Source organism: Nicotiana tabacum, chromosome 2 (genome assembly GCF_000715075.1).
Source record: "Nicotiana tabacum cultivar K326 chromosome 2, ASM71507v2, whole genome shotgun sequence".
Taxonomy (NCBI): Eukaryota; Viridiplantae; Streptophyta; class Magnoliopsida; order Solanales; family Solanaceae; genus Nicotiana; species Nicotiana tabacum.
Window position 1 is genome coordinate 18,291,260 of NC_134081.1, and position 16,959 is coordinate 18,308,218.

The window sequence follows — 16,959 nt, forward strand, 5'->3', positions numbered from 1 at the left end:
TCACAATGTGTGAGAGAAGGCAGAGAGACAGAATAGAGAGATGGCAAAAGGGGTACTAGAGGTCTTGCTGGTGGAAGCAGAAGGCATCAAAGATAAACACAAATGTGTTGGTATTTATTTTTTTTAGCTCCAAGTTTTTTATTTTATTTATGTGCCTACATTTTTTAAAAATTATATAACAGTGATTAATTTGTGCATCTCGATTATTTTGCCGGATACATATGACTTTCCACCCGCACAAATACCTCTCACCAGTGGCGAAACTAAGAATTTTTTCAAAGGTGTTCAAATTTAAAAGAAGTGAAAAAGATTTCCGACAAAGGGTGTTCAATATGTGCTATTGTTATGTACTAGACAATTAAGAGCAATTATTGACGAGTAATAAGAAGAACGAATCAAAGGTTTTATTCAATGAGCAATTCAATCGGTTACATTGATGATGTACATTACTCCATAGCATAACCTGTGAGTACGAGAGAAGAAGAAGAGAGTAAGGTTAGAGAGAGTAGGGGGTTGAGACGAAGAGAGAGAAAGTGGTTAAGAAGTTGTAATAGAATTACCAAAAATTGTCTAAGTATTCAGCTCCCCTTTTGATGTCTTTAATAAGCTGCTCACGTATGGGCCTAAATGATATATTGGTATTGGGCCGTCCAATACATCTGTTCTACTAAGCCCAACGACTTACTCTCTAGCTTATTAGTGGACTTAGTCTCTTATCTTTTTTAATCCCCTCTGGTCACGTGTCTCAATCTCGACCCTCTATTTACAATATTGAGACTTATTTCATCTACTTTCCTAATTCTTCACCTACTTTCCCATTTTATACCTAGTAAAATTCCAAACCCTAACAATCCCTTCCCCTTTGAAAATGACCTTGTCCTCAAGGTTTCTGTTGAGCCACAAATTCTGAAAATCGATTCTTGATATAACCCCAATCGTCCCATGTCGCTTCTTTCACACTCAAGTTAGACCACTGAATCAAAACCTTCATGTTGACCCCATTTTCGACCTTGACCATTTTCTTTGAAGAATTGCCAGTGGCTGAATCATGATCTGTCCGTCGGTGTCACAACTAGGGGGTTGACGGTGAGTAACAACAGCTGGTCCAACTCGACGCTTCAGCTGGGAAACATGAAAAACAAGGTGAAGATGGGATAAGCAATGGCTGTAGTAACCCTGGAGAGTGAATATTTTCAGTCTTGATCCTCTGACAAACATCACACTCACTCACTCACTTGAACATCTCTGCCTTCATATTTGGCCAATAAAAAATCAGTTGTAACCTTCTATAGGTGCCCTGCTGGCCTGAATGTCCACCAATTGCAGAGTGATGCATAACATGCAGTATCTTATTTCTTAATTCAGTACTTCTGCCCACATAAATCTTCTGCTTGTATCTTATGATGCCTTGGTATAGAGAATAGTAAAGTCTGCTGTCTAGAGAGACTATCAGTTCCCCAAGTAATTATAGAGCTATGGGGTCACCCTTATAGCTATTTCTCACTTCTTGCAACCAAGTAGGTTGTGTTGTAGAGATAGCCATAAATGTAGGTTTTTCCTCGTGTCTCCTTGACAGTGCATCTGCTACCTTATTATCTACTCTTTTCTTGTATTGAACTCCATACTCCAACCCTAGGAGTTGGCTAACCGTTTCTGCTGTAATGATGTAATAACCTTCTGTTCTATTAAGAACTTCAGACTTTGACGATCAGTTTTCACAATGAAATGGCCTCCTTGTAAATAATGTCTCCATTTGTCCACAGCTGATAAGACAGTCATGTACTCTTTATCATAGGTAGAAAGTCACTTGTGTTTTGGGGATAGAGCCTTACTAAAATAGACAATAGGTCTTCCCCTTTGCATTAGGACTGCTCCAATCCCAATAACAAAAGCATCAGTTTCCACCACAAATGGCTTAGTGAAGTCAACTAGTGCCCACGTTGGCACCGTAGACATGGCTACTTTAAGCTGCTGAAATGACTCATCTGCCTCTTCTGTCCACTGAAATGAGTTCTTCTTGAGTAGGTTAGTGAGTGGCCTACTAATAAATCCATAATTTTTCACAAATCTTCTGTAATAACCAGTTAACCCTAGGAATCCCCTTAGTGCCTTTACAGATTTGGGTGCAGGCAATTCAACATAGCTTTCATTTTAGTAGGGTCAGTTGCCACCCTTTTTCCTGATATAATATGCCCCAAGTACTCTACCTTGTCTTGACCAAAAGCACACTTGGACAGTTTGGTATAAAGCTGCTCCTTCAATAGCACTTCTAGCACTTTCTGTAAATGCAAGACATGACTCTCATTGAATAACTATAAACTAGTATGTCATCAAAGAATAACAAAACAAACATCCTCAAGAATGGTTTGAACATATGATTCATAAGACTTTGGAATGTAGCAGGGGCATTGGTCAAGCAATAATTATGACCTTGAATTCATAGTGCTCCAAATGGGTCCTAAATGCAGTTATAAAAATATCAGTTTCTCCCATTCTTATTTGATGATACCCAGCCCTTAGATCAATCTTAGAATAGATGCAAGACCCACTAAGCTCATCCATTAGGTCATCTACTAAAGGAATAGGAAATTTATCCTTAATAGTCATCTTATTCAATTCCCTTTAATAAATACAAAACCTCCAACTGCCATATTTCGTTTTCACTAACAATATAAGAGAAGAAAAAGGTGAATGACTGGGTTGTATGATACCATTGTTGAGCATTTCATTCACTTGCTTTTCTATCTCATTCTTTTGGAAGTAATTGTACCTATAAGGCCTTATGCTGACTCATGATGCTTCAGGTTTCAATGGAATAAAGTGATCATGACTCCTCTTTGGTGGCAAAGATTTAGGTTCCACAAAAACTCCTGAAAATCTATCTAGCACTCTTTGGATCTGCTCAGGTATGCCTTCAGATTTTTTTGTTACACTGGTAGTAATAGTGAACAAGTGAGCCCACAACAGATGACCCTTTTTAAGAAGCTATTTGACACCACTAGAGGTTATGCTCTGTAGTTTCCCCTCTTCAAAATGCCCTTTCAAGTCTACTCTTTTCCCTTTCACACTCACCGACAATCTATTTTCTATGAAGTCAAATAGCATTGAATTGTGTTTTCTCATCCAGCCAACTCCCAATACTACATCACACCCTCCAATGTCCAACACTCTTAATTTGTGCTCAAAGACAATCCCATTAGTCTTCCACTTAAACTAAGGACAAAATTGATGACCCATTAGGTATCCTTCATTGGCAGCAACTACCCTCATGAGGACATCTACCTGTATGAGAAACCCTAGTTGTTTGGCTGTGTCACTGGCTATGAAGCTATTGGTACTGCCACTGTCAGCTAAAATGATTAGCACCTTCTTCCTATACACCCCTTTAAACTTGATAGTGGTAGAGGTGACAGTGTCAGATAAGGCATTGAGACTGATTGCCTCATCAAATACCTCCTCTGTTGGATCACTAGGCACCACCTCCTCTTCTTTATGCGGCTCTATCTCCTATCCTTCTTGATCAATGATGCTCTGCATAGTGTTCAACTGTTTGTTCTTACACACATGTCTAACAAAATATTTATCTCCATACTTATAACATTCTCCCCTGGCCCTCCTAGCTTTAAACAATTTAGTACCTGGATTAGCTGGGTTAGAATTATCCTTTTTTGGACTGAAAGAAGATGATCTTCCTCCTGAACCACTATTATTAGAAACATACTGTCCTCGCTGCCTGGCTCCACACATTCTGTTCTTCTTATACATAGAGTCCATCAACTCCTCCTTATGCGTAACTTTCTCTAGAGATTGACTCAAGGAAAAAGGGTCAAGCATTTTAACTGTATGCCTGATCTCTTCCTTAAGTCCTTCAATGAAGAACCCTTAAAAGGCCTTTAGATCTTCAAACTTTTCTAAGTATTCATTCACAGTACCAATTTGCTCAATTCTTTTGAATTGGCCGAGTAAGTTTATGTTACTATTATCAGAATTGTTAAACTCTTACAGATTTCTTCAACAAAATCAAGCCATCTTACAATTCCTTTACTGACTTGATAAGAGAAGTACCAAGATTCAGCCCCACCATTAAGATGTAATACTACAGTTTCTAATTTGTGTTGTGGATCGTTTATGTGATTATAATGGAAATACCTTCCGTATTTTCTCAACCAAGATCTGGGATCACCTTCTTCAAAATTTGGACATTCAACCTTAGAAGAGAAGCCGTTTGCATGGAATCTGCCAATGGAGTTCTCCATATTTTCAACCACTCTTGGTCTATTGCCAGATCCTTCTACATGAGGACCTCCCATGGGTGGACTACCCAGAATTCCATACTTGCTCGCGAAAATGTTTCTCCATCAACACATCCATTTTCCGACCCAAGTCATCCATTTTTGAGTCATTGGACTCCAGTTTCTTATTTGTTTCTGACATATAACTTTGTAACTGCAACTCTAGCTTCTTTACATTAACTGCTGAAGCTTTTGATCGGGTTTCTGGAATCGACATTGTGTCAGGACGATGCTCTGATACCAATTTGTTATGTACTAGACAATTAAGAAGAATTATTGACAAGTAATAAGAAGAATGAATAAAAAGTTTTATTCAATGAGCAATTCAATCGGTTACATTGGTGATTTACATTACTCCATAACATAACCTGTGAGCATGAGAAAAGAGGAAGAGAGTGAGGTAAGAGAGAGTAAAAGGTTAAGACGAAGAGAGAGAAAGTGGTTAAGAAGTTGTCTAACCGTTCAGCTCCCCTTTGATATCTTTAATAGGCTGCTCACATATGAGCCTAAATGATATATCGGTATTGGCCGTCCAATACATATGTTCTAATGAGCCCAACGACTTACAACTCAACTTATTAGTGGACTTGGGCTCTTATCTCTTTTAATCGCCTCCGGCCACGTGTCTCAATCTCGACCCTCTATTTAAAATACTGAGACTTATTTCATCTACTTTCCTAATTCTTCACCTACTTTTCCATTTCATACCTAGTAAACTCTGAACCCTACAGTTATATACCTATAAAATATAATATTATACCTATATACATAGTGTAATTATTTGACGAAGGGTGGTCAAGTGACCACCCTTATGACCATGTGGCTTCGCCCCTGTCTCCCACCCGGTATCTTCCCACCAAAAATGGGAAGAATTACCTAGCATTTTTTGTCTTGAAATTTGAACTTTAGTCCCCCATGATTTTCACCTACTTATTCATTTTCCTAATTTTATGTATTTAAGTTCATAGTGACCAATGTATTGTGATTTATAGGCAAATATTGCACTAGTGCCCTAATTGGTCGCCCCCATTTAACCTGTACCCACTTTTTAATTTTTTTAAACTTGTACCTACTTTTTAAACAACTTCATACATTTTTATCCTCTATCTTCTTCTTCTTTGGGTGACAATGATTTTATATGGTATTTGTGAATATATTTTAAGGTAGTTTATGATATTTTACAGTTGTGAGTTGTGTTGGCGCTTTATTTTTTTACTATTGCTTAGGGTTTCTTCTTCTTTTTCTTAATTGCAAGATAGGTTCGTTATATTTTTTGTTGTTTTGACAAATTGATGATTGGGATTTGTTCTTGATCATATTTGGAGGTTATGTTTCAAATTTGAGCTCATTTGGAATAGATTTAGGTATTAAATTGTACATTTGATTGGTAAAATTCAAAGAACAAATTTCTGTTTCTCGACAATTTGCACTTCCGGCCTATTTGGCCTTAAGTGCATAAAAACGTTGGTTGCACTTCAGACCTTTTTGCCTTAAGTGCATCTAAAGTGCAATTTTTCACTTCAGACTTATTGGCCTTAAGTGTAGAAAAACGTTTGTTGCACTTCAGACTTTTTGACTTTAAGTGCATCTGAAGTATAATTTTTCACTTAAGACTTATTAGCCTTAAGTGCATGAAACCATTGGTTACACTTCAAACCTATTTGGTCGTAAGTGCATCTGAAGTGCAATTTTTTACTTCAAACTTATTGGCCTTAAGTGTAGGAAAACGTTTGTTGCACTTCATGTATAGGGTAAAATATGATATGCTAGATGGTTGCAGAAGAGAGTGACACGTGGAGCCGAATGCTGAGGATAGTTAGAACCAAAGACAATTGTTCCATTTATCACCGGAAAGAATGAAGCTCATAAAGATGCAATAAATACCTGCTATTTAGTAACATTTAATGGAGAATATTCTACAACATTTAGTACACTGCTCGTTACAAAGAATTTGTCATTTATGCTCACCGTTACGCATTCTTCAATGGCCTTCATAACTGACATTAAAGAAGGGAATGATTCTAGAACCTTGTTCCCTAACTGCATCTATAAATATTGAGCTCGGTTATCGTTGTAAATGGGACGAACTTTCTGGCAAACATACGCTATAATCAATTCAAAGCTCTATATAATTTTATCTTCTTATTTTTCATTTCATTACTGTTGTGCCCGGAAGCTTCGCTCCCCGAATTACTGTTTCTGCTATTTCGTCTTCATTTCAAGGCTAATTATTGCATATTTTTTCAATTCTTTTATTATTTCAGGATCGAATTAATTTACTTGTCTAGAAACCACGTATAAATTCAACTTTACCGTTTTACAGGTAAACAGTTTGTCACCCACCGTGGGGCCTAGATAACCGTGTAATTAAGTTGATCCTTGCCTCTTTTACTAATGTGTTTTAATTATTTATCTTAGCAAAAAAATCACAAAAATAGCAGATAATGGTGTTAACAACACACGCTATCTTGAGGCTCAAAGAGACCAGCCTCATCACGAGGATTCAGTCAGTGATAGCTGCAATGATGAAAACGATGCTATGCCGGTCCACGACAGGCGGTACCCGCGATATGTTTGGGAGGCGACTCACGATGATGCTGAAGAGGAGCATGTTATTGAAGCGGTAAGGGTCCTGTAAGAGCAACAAGCGGTCATTCTACACCATCTCACATGGCAGGATAAGGTTATGATGGAGTTGAAGCAGGCATTCCCGGGGGCTTCCAATAATGAGAATGGACAAGGTCCAGTTCCTCCCGGTGCTCCTGCGAATCAATCAACACAGAGGGTCGACAACAACACCCCGAGGTGCGAGGTTGGCTCCAATGGTATGGGGGAGCGGATCTGGCCCCCCAACAACGAGAACGATCCCTTCAAAAGCGAACTGTTTCAGTTTATGAGCGGGTTGAACGCCCGCATGGACTAAATCCTGGGTGCACCACCGGTGCTGAAAGGGCCGGACTCAAAGAAGTATACTCATTTGCCGTATAAACCAAGCGCGATACCAAAATTAATCCTGAAGCAGTTTAAAATGCCTGACGTGCCGAAGTATGATGGAACGTCAGACCCTCAGGAGCATATTACCACCTATACAACGGCGGTAAAGGGGAAGGATTTAGCTCCCCCACGAGATTGAATTTGTTTTGCTGAAGAAATTCAGAGAGACTCACGAGGGGAGCCTTGACGTGGTATTCGATGTTGCCCGAGAATTTCATAGATTCCTTTGAGATGCTCGCAGACTCTTTTATTAAGGCCATGCCGGGGCCAGAAAGGTGCAGGCCCGAAAGGCCGACATATTAATAATTGCACAAGAAGAGTCCGAGTTGTTACGGGAATTCATCACCCGATTCAAAAAAGAGCGGATGTTGCTCCCGGCTGTTCCGGATAAATGGGCGGCTGAAGCATTCACCAAGGGTCTGAATCCGAGAAGTTCTGACGCTTCCTAGAAATTGAAGGAAAGCTTGCATGAGTTCCAAGTGACGACTTGGGCGGATGTCCACAACCAGTACGAGTCTAAGATAAGGACTAGGGATGATCAGACTGGCTTCCCATCGTCGGCTAAAGGCCGGGAGAACAATAAATAAAAATCAAAAGATAATTTTGACACAGATAGAGAGTCTTCAAGGGGACGATTTTGCCCAACGAACGGGCCGAAGGACTCGGCAGAGGTTTTCGATCGGCAGACACGTTCATTACCGACAAAAGAATTGATCGCGGTAGGAACAACAGACCATTGCAGGACAAAGAAACGTCAGGTACACGGGATCCTTCCTACCCCAGACTATCAGAATACAACTTCAACATTAGTATAGTAGAGTTGGTATCGGCTATGAGGAACATTAAAAAAGTACGGTTCCCGAAGCCGATGAGGTCCGATCCCAGCCAGAGGGATCCCAATTTATAGTGCGAATACCACGAGACAAATGGCCACCGGACTGGGGACTGCCGACATCTGCGTGAAGAGGTGGCAATATTACTAAAAAATGGTCATCTTAGGGAAATCTTAAGTGACCGGGCTAAAAATAGTTACGGTCGTAACCATGATAACGTGGAGCCCTCAAAAGCAGGATAAGATCCCCCGTGCCAGATGATCAACATGATCTTTGGGGGGAACGAGATCAACGAGGTTACCTTCTCGATAGCAAAAAAGATAAAGGTATCAATAACACATAGGAAGAGACTCCGGGAAGTCACTGAAGACGACATCACTTTCACGGAGGAGGACGTAGATGGACTATTGCTACCGCACAATGATGCATTGGTAATTTCTTTAAATGTACTAGATTTTAAAATCAAACGTGTTCTGGTGGATACAAGAAGTTCGGCCAATATCATATAATAAAGGGTGTTGGAACAATCCAAACATACCGGAAGCATCATTCTGACCACAAAACTCCTCCCGGATTCAACCTCGCAAATGTGATAACCCGAAGAGAGATCCTGCTGCCCACGAATGCCCGAAGCGGTGATGAAGACGACCATTTTCGAAGTTGTGGATGGTGATATGGGTTATAACATTATTTTGGGAAGACGTGGTTGCACGAGATGAAAGTCGTACCATCAACGTATCATCAATTACTATAATTCCTAACTCTCGAAAGGATTAAACAGATAAAAGGTGACTAACCGGCGGCAAGGGAGATGAATGCAATTTCGATCTCCAGTAGCAAAGGGAAGCAGCATGCGGCATAGCAATTACAGGAACCGGCGCCAGCGCCCGATTCAAGTGAAGTTAATCAGGGGGAGAAGCATCAGAATCTTATCAGGTGCCAAGATACTTTCAAGTACCAGAAGAGACGGATGCAATAAAGTCCAAAGCAGAAGAGCTCAAGCAAGTTGCATTATTTGAAAAGTTCATGGAGAGGAAATTCCACTTGGGGACATGACTGCACCCCGAGCTCAGGTATGGATTTATCGAATATCGTAAATATAATGTCATACACAAGTTAAGATTGGATCCCAACATCCCTCCAGTAAGACAAAATAAACGCCCTATTGCGGAGGCCAAGAATAAATTCGTCAAAGAAGAGGTAACTCGCCTACTTTATATCGGTTCATTTTGAGAGGTAAAGTATCCAAACTGACTAGCTAATGTGGTAGGAGTTCCTAATAAAAACAATAAATTTCGCATGTGCGTAGATTATAAGGACTTGAATAACGGGTGCCCAAAAAACTCATTTCCCTGCCAAACATCGATCAAATGATTGATGCAATGGCCAGGTATGAGTTAATGAGTTTCCTCGATGCTTATTCCGGGTACAACCAAATTAAGATAAGCCCAGAGGATCGGGAAAAGACTTCGTTCATAACGGATTTCGGCATAATTGCTATAATGTGATGCCCTTCGGGCTAAAGAAAGCTGGAGTCACTTATCAACGGCTCGTAAACAAGATGTTTGAAAAACAGATAGGGAAAACCATGGAATTTTATATAGACGATATGCTTGTTAAGTCTTTGAATGCATGTGATCATCTTAAGCATTTGCAAGAAACTTTTGATATCCTAAGGAAGCATAACATGAAGCTTAATCCTAAGAAATGCACGTTCAGGGTTAGCTCCAGCAAGTTCCTAGGATTCCTGGTATCACAAAGGGGGATTGAGGTAAACCCCAATAAGATCAAGGCCATCGAAGACATCCCAGACCAGCTATCAAGCGTGAAAGAAGTTCAAAGGCTCACAGGGAGATTGGCCTCTTTGAGCAGGTTTATTTCCCGATCATCAGAGAAATGCCACCGTTTCTTCGCGCTGCTAAAAAAGAAAATCAACTTCGAATGGACCCCTGAATGCCAGCAGACTTTGAGGGATTTGATAAGGTACTTGTCAAGCCCTCAGTTACTATCAAAACTGAAGGAAGGTGAAACAGTGTTAGTTTACCTCGCAGTCTCGGAGGTAGCGGTAAGCATCATTTTTGTCCGTGGGGATGAAGGTATGCAATATACCATTTATTACATTAATAGAATTTTAACGGGAGCACAAACTTGCTACCCGCATTTGGAGAAACTGTCCTTAGCTCCCATAGTCGCCGCTTGAAAGCTGAGGCCTTACTTCTAATGTCACCCGATAGTCGTGGTGACCACCTTTCCCCTGCGGAATATCCTTCACAAACCCGAGCTCTTGGGTAGATTGACCAAATGGGCTGTTAGAATGAGTGAATTCGACATAGAGTATAAACTGAGGACTGCGATTAAGTCACAAGTTTTGGCCGACTGTGGCCGATTTCATTCTGGGATTGCTGCCTCTAGCAAGCAAAGAAGCAGTGATGATGTCAGAATCGACATCGGGAGTTTGGACCTTATTTATGGATGAAGCTTCCAACGTAAAGGGGTTCGGGCTTGGCATAGTATTAACCACGCCTTCAGGGGAAGCCCTAAGGCAGGCCATAAGAACGGTGCCATTAACTGACAACGAAGCAGAGTATGAAGCTTTGATTGCAGGACTCGAATTGGCTCGAGGACTAGATTCTGAGGTCATAGAAATCAAATACGACTCCCAGGTAGTGGTAAATCAGGTTTACGGGATCTTCGAAACCAAAGAGGACCGCATACAACAATACGTAGTGAAGGTCCAAGCTTTGCTTACTCGGTTCCGGGAGTGGTCGATTACTCATATCCCCGGGGAAGAAAATGTAGAAGCAAATACATTAGCTAACCTCGGTTCATCAATAGAAATGAAGGGATCGAATTCGGGGACGGTAGTACAACTCATGTACTTGGTTCTGGACATAAATAACTACTATGAGGTAAATACGACTAATTTGGTTTGGGACTGGAGGAATGAGATCATCGATTATCTCGAGCACGGGAAGTTGCCCGGAGACTCCAAGGCGTCCCTGGCGCTGCGCGCCAAACCAGCATGATATAGCTTCAAAGGAGTCCAACTGTATAGGAAATCTTTCCAAGGCCCGCTGGCTCGATGCTTGGGAGTGTTCGAAGCTAATTATGTTATGTGAGAAGTCCATGAAGGGATATGTGAAAATCATTCGGGCGTAGATTACTTAGTACTAAAATTGGTAAGGGCAGGATATTATTGACACCGAATGGAACAAGATGCCAAAACTTTCGTGCAAAAATGCGATAAGTGCCAATGCTACGCACCATTGGTACATCAACCAGCAGAACCATTACATTCAGTTTTATCTCTGTGGCCGTTCGTGAAGTAAGGAATGGATATCGTCGGACCACTGCCGCCGGCCCCTGGTAAGGTAAGATTTCTTTTAATTTTAACTGACTATTTTTCTAAGTGGGTTGAAGAAAGTCCTTATTAGAAAATCGGTGAACGTAAAGTGGTGGATTTCTTGTAGGAGAACATAACTTGCAGATTTGGAATACCAAAAGAGATAGCCTGCGATAACGGGCCACAGTTTATTGGCGCAAAGATCACAAAGTTCTTTGAAGACTTGAAAATCAAAAGGATCACATCTTCGCCCTATCATCCGAGCGCAAATGGTCAAGTGGAATCAACGAGCAAGGTGATTATACAAAATCTCAAGAAGAGGTTAGAAGCGGCTAAAGGTAAATGGCCTGAGGAACTGCCTGGAGTGCTATGGGCGTACCAAAAAATGGCCAAATCGAGCATAAGAGAAACTCTGTTTTCCCTTGTGTACGGAGCAAAAGCCTTAATCCCAGTAAAATTAGGAGAGCCTACCTTGAGATATTTCCAGGAAAGTGAAAAGTCAAACAACGAAGCGATGCTAGTCAACTTGGAGCTACTCGATGAGCGCAGGGACTTGGCACATATAAGAATGGCAGCCCAGAAGCAGATAATAGAAAGATATTATAATCGAAGATCTAACCTCTGTTATTTCAAAGTGGGAGACTTAGTTCTAAGGAAAATAACTCAAAACACCCGAGAACTCAATGCGGGGAAGCTAGGTCCAACCTGGGAAGGCCCCTACCGGGTTTCAGCTGTCACCAGGAAAGGTTCAAATGAGTTGGAGAATCAGGATGGAGAAAGATTGCCAAGCAACTGGAATGTGGCACACCTCAAGAGATATTATTGTTGATAAAAACCACATGTATTGAAAGTATGTGCTGCACTCTTTTTTCGTTCGTCTAGTTTTTGTCCCAATTGAGTTTTTCTGGAAAGGTTTTTAACGAGGCAACAACGGAAAGCATACTATGAAGAAAGTTTCAACATCAGCAATAAGACCTTTAATAGCAAGGCACACAAGCGAAGAACCACTCCGGATCGGTTAGATAATCTTTGGCTCGATAGCAAAATTCCCATCGGGAAAGTGAGTTTGCTATCAAACAAAGGTTACCCGACCGTTCACAACTGCAAACCACTAGAGGATTGTTAGATAGTCTTTTGGTCTATAGCATAAATTTCTAAGGGGAAGCGAAGCTTGTTACCGAGCTAAAGATTGTCTAGCAATTCATTAGTGGGGTCCTCGAAGGTGAAAAACTTCCAGTGTTCCAATTCGCATTCGAACACTGGAGGGGGAATGACATGAGGATACGACAACAATGGCTACCACATCGATCGGAACACGAAAATCGGGAACATAGTTGTACCATCGGGACCAGGGACTGCGCGGCCAGCCGTAGAAATAAGTTGTACAAGTTAGCCACAAGAAATGACAATTTTTTAGCATAGCGAACTTATGTACTTTTTGAAAAAGGAAGGAACAAAATAAAGTCCTTTTATATTCCATCTTGTTTCATGTCTGACTGATGAATTGATTTTATCATTTGAAAGTTAAACAAGTACTTCAAATGCTAGTGTCGTAATGAATATGAGACTTCCTCTTTAAGAGCATCGTAAACATAAGAGGCCCCTCTCTTATAAAAACCCTCACGATAAAGGGTTGATTTAGGAAACACTAGTGCCCGAAATCTAAATTCTTTCGGGGGAAAAATACACCCCAAGACCTTACATAGTAAGGCGCAGATAGTAAAACTTGCGCAGAACACTTGAGCAAAAAAGAATGCAAAGATTAAAACTTGCATAAATGTTCAAACAAAAAAAGACTCATGCAATACTTGAGCAAAAGATGTTTTATTCACAAAAAACGCGTTGAAGCGGCACACATACAAAATTTGGAAAAAGAAAGGAAAAGCTAAACTGCTTCATCTCCGGAACCCGGAGGAAGAGAAGTGTCTGCGCCCCCAGGGGAAGTGGGTAGATCCGCCGATGGCTCAACATCTTGGCCCTCATCAGTTTGGCCTTCAACATCTTCGCCTTCTGGTTCCTCTTTAATTCCCGAAGTTACAGAACTAGAACCAAAAAAACCGGAAGCATCAGGCCCTGCCAGGAGACCCTTTTTAGCAGCTGACTCAAGCTCACAGGCCTTAGTGATTTTGGCATCAAAGTCAATGATACCTGCTTTAGCCTCTTCCAAGGTTTTTCTCCTCATGTTGTACATAACATAAGTTTTCTCAACAACGAGGGAAGCCGCTTGGCGCTTAAGTTATTCTTTGAGTTGGATAACCTCGACAGAAAGGTTTTCCCGAGAATAACGTCGAGTTCGCGGACAGTAGAGCTGAAAATTCTATTTTGCTCAATGGTCTTCTTGTACTTCTCCTCCAATTGGGCATATTTCACCCCCGCAGCAGCAAGCTCTTCAGGTTTGGAGTTCAGGGATGCCTCTAGGTTGGTCAATGTCTCAGCGGGAAACCTCGCGATCGGTTGCAGCAAGAATGACACTATGGACTTCAGCCCATTTGGCCTTGGCCTCATCAAATTGAACTCTCAGCGGGCCAATATCTTGGCTAAGGGTTTCCACTTCTTGCTCGCTTTGTTGTTAACGAGTCTCTAACACAACGGTCTCAGCAGCTTTGGCTTCCAATTCTTAGAGGCGAACAATAGTTTTCTCTCGCTCGGCCAAAAGTTGATCTCGTGCGGAGGTAAGTTCTTCTTTTTTCCGAATAAACCTCTGAAGGCCCTCGAAAGCAAGAAAATTGGCCTACAAAACAAGAAAGGCAAACTCAAGATATTTTTAGTCAAAAACAGAAGAAATAACAAAAGAAGCGAAGAATGTACCGTTGCGGCGTTGTGCATGGCATTGTTCAACAAGCACTCTTTCGAGAGAGCCTGTATCTTTTCCCAATCTTTTTCTGAAGCCAAAGGCTTTAGATAGTTAGAAAGTTCCACCAGCCGGGATAACAAATTGCATCCGTTGGAGACCGAGAGAGTAATACTCATCCTCCTTTGCAGATCTTCTGAGGGGGCAACATAATTTTGCCTCAAATTCTCATGAACTGGGGACTAGGGGAGAAGAACACCCTCTTCTCGGACAGATACAGACGGTGGAGATGATATAACAGTTTCTAGTGGAAGAGTTGGTGAAGGTGGAGATAATGTAGCAATTGCTGGTGTTGGTGAAGATAGAGATGAAGCTGATGGTGTTGAAGGGTGAGAAGCAGTTGCGACAAACGCAGTGCTGGTTGTTGGTTGCTCGTCAGCCGAAGATGGCAGGGACCCGGTACTCAGCCCCACAATATCAGGTGCAGCGACTGGGATCCGGAAGCGAGAGCTTGCATTTTCCACCATTTCGTACTCTCCTAGAGCGTCGAGACATCATCCTCGGTTGGTGTAACTAACTCAACTGATTGAGCGGTCTGTTGAGTTGAGGAATATCTTCTTCTTCTATGTTAATAAACTCCCTTCTCGCTAGCTTCTCCATCATCGTCAATCATCACGGTATCTATGGCCGGCCCGAGTGGAGGGCTCGTCACCACGACTTCTGGAGACGACTCAGGGGCAACATTTTTCGCCCTCTTATTCTTTCCCCCATCCGTGGAGGAACGCCGTCTTTTTGGTTGCTTGTTCTCAGGACGGGGACTCCGAGAAGAAGCACTTACACCAGAAGCAAGCCCGGAGAAGCCTGTATGTGAAAACGTTTTCTGCAGCAGCCTCGCTACATTAGCAGGATCAGCCAAAACGTCCTCCTCAGGGACGACAATTGAGCCCTGGGTAGACCTATATTCAACAGGAGAGAAGAATAGAATAACTGTCTTATAATAATAGGTAAGGACATGATGAGTTAAACTTACTATGATTTTTGGCCTTCCACCCATATTTCAGGGACAACTCTTTCCATGAGCGGGTTTTGGGCATTGTAACGTCCAAACTTTTCTGAACCTATTGGTCCAATCCCTCAACCCTAGTGGAACCCACCGAGTCGCTGAAGTAGGTAAAGGATGAAAAGTTAATAATGACGAGGAAAGGATCTTTAGCAAGAGTAGAAGCAAACTGTATACTTACGAGTGCGGTTCCACAATTTCGGGAAGAAAGGAGCCGGGGCCGGGATAATTTCACTAGTGGCAACTGAAACAAATTGTTCCATCCACCAACGATCGTTATCATAATCCATGTTGGATAGCAGTACATGGTGGCCTCGTTTGCTGAAGTTAATCATCCCTCCACGGAAGATCTTGGTGGAATAGAGGTTTATCACGTGAGCTAGGGATAGCTCCTCCCCCGTTTTCTGGCACGGGCGCTGAAGGCAAGCAATCGTCCACCATACGGAGGGACTGACCTATGCCAAACACATTTGGTAGCGGAGGCAAAACTCCTCAATAACGGAGTCAAGCTCTCCACTTAGAGAAAATGTCCCCAGAGTGAAGGGATACATATAGAAGTAGGTAAAACCCTTCTTGGGGTAAGGTTACCCACTTCGCCAGATCAGGAGCGATAATGTCTAAATCTTGGCAACGATAATCTTTCTTCATAGAAGGAATGCTGGAAGGACGGATGGAAGAAGGATATCTGCTAACGGCCCATGTACGAGGGCTAACAGAAGGAAATTTCTCTTCGAAGTCTTTTGTTGCAACAAGACTTCTAGGGATGATGGTGCTCACTGTTGGATGAGCGGTGTCATCGACTTGTTTTTGTTCTTTGAGGAACTGGTATTTTTTGAAGAAGAATCCATTGTATGTTATGAAAGAATGAAAAGCTTTTCTCGTTTGAAGAAAGTTAAAGAAAGGTTGAAGAGCAAAATACAAATTGAATGAAAAGAGTTTGAGAGAGTTTGGAGAATTAAAAAGTATGAATGAAGGAGGCCAATGCGTATAAGTAAAGGTTTAGACAGCTAAATTCGTGGCCATGATTACCTCGATAATCGGTAAAAGATTATGATGAATCGTGGGATGACGCGTGTTCGGAGCCTTAAATTCGGAGAGACGTGCGTCTAATCAACCGTCAGAAGCTTTTCAGAGGGGATTAGAGAAATTTTTGCCAGAAAAGAATGTTTCTACCAACTTTCCGGTGACACAAAGTTATGTCATCGGAAAGCAAGGGGACTATCTATATAGGCCTATAGGGTAAAATATGTTATGCTAGGTGGTTGCATAAGAGAGTGACACGTGGAGACGAATGCAGAGAATAGTTAGAACCAAAGACAATTGTTCTATTTTTCACCGGAACAATTGACGCTTATAAAGATGCAATAAATACATGTCATCCGGTAGCATTTAATGGATAATATTCTATAGGATTTAGTACACTGCCCGTTACAAAGAATTTATCATTTATGTTCACCGTTACGCATTCTTCAATGGCCTTCATAATTGACATTAAAGAAGGGCATGATCCTAAAACCTTGTTCCCTAGGTGCAGCTATAAATAGTGAGCTCTATTATCATTTTAAAGGGGACAAACTTCTAGCAAACTTACGCTATAATCAATTCAAAGCTCTATACAATTTTATCTTCTTATTTTTTGATTTCAT

General features: G+C 41.4%; 1 long non-coding RNA gene across 1 annotated transcript; it reads left to right on the forward strand.

Annotated features, from left to right (window-relative positions):
- The first annotated feature begins 1,010 nt into the window (after window positions 1-1,010).
- LOC107765423 (uncharacterized) lies at window positions 1,011-4,609 on the forward strand. Its single transcript, XR_012699490.1, has 3 exons — window positions 1,011-1,143; window positions 2,805-2,906; window positions 4,172-4,609. It is a non-coding gene; the product is annotated as an uncharacterized LOC107765423 (long non-coding RNA).
- Window positions 4,610-16,959: the final 12,350 nt, after the last annotated feature.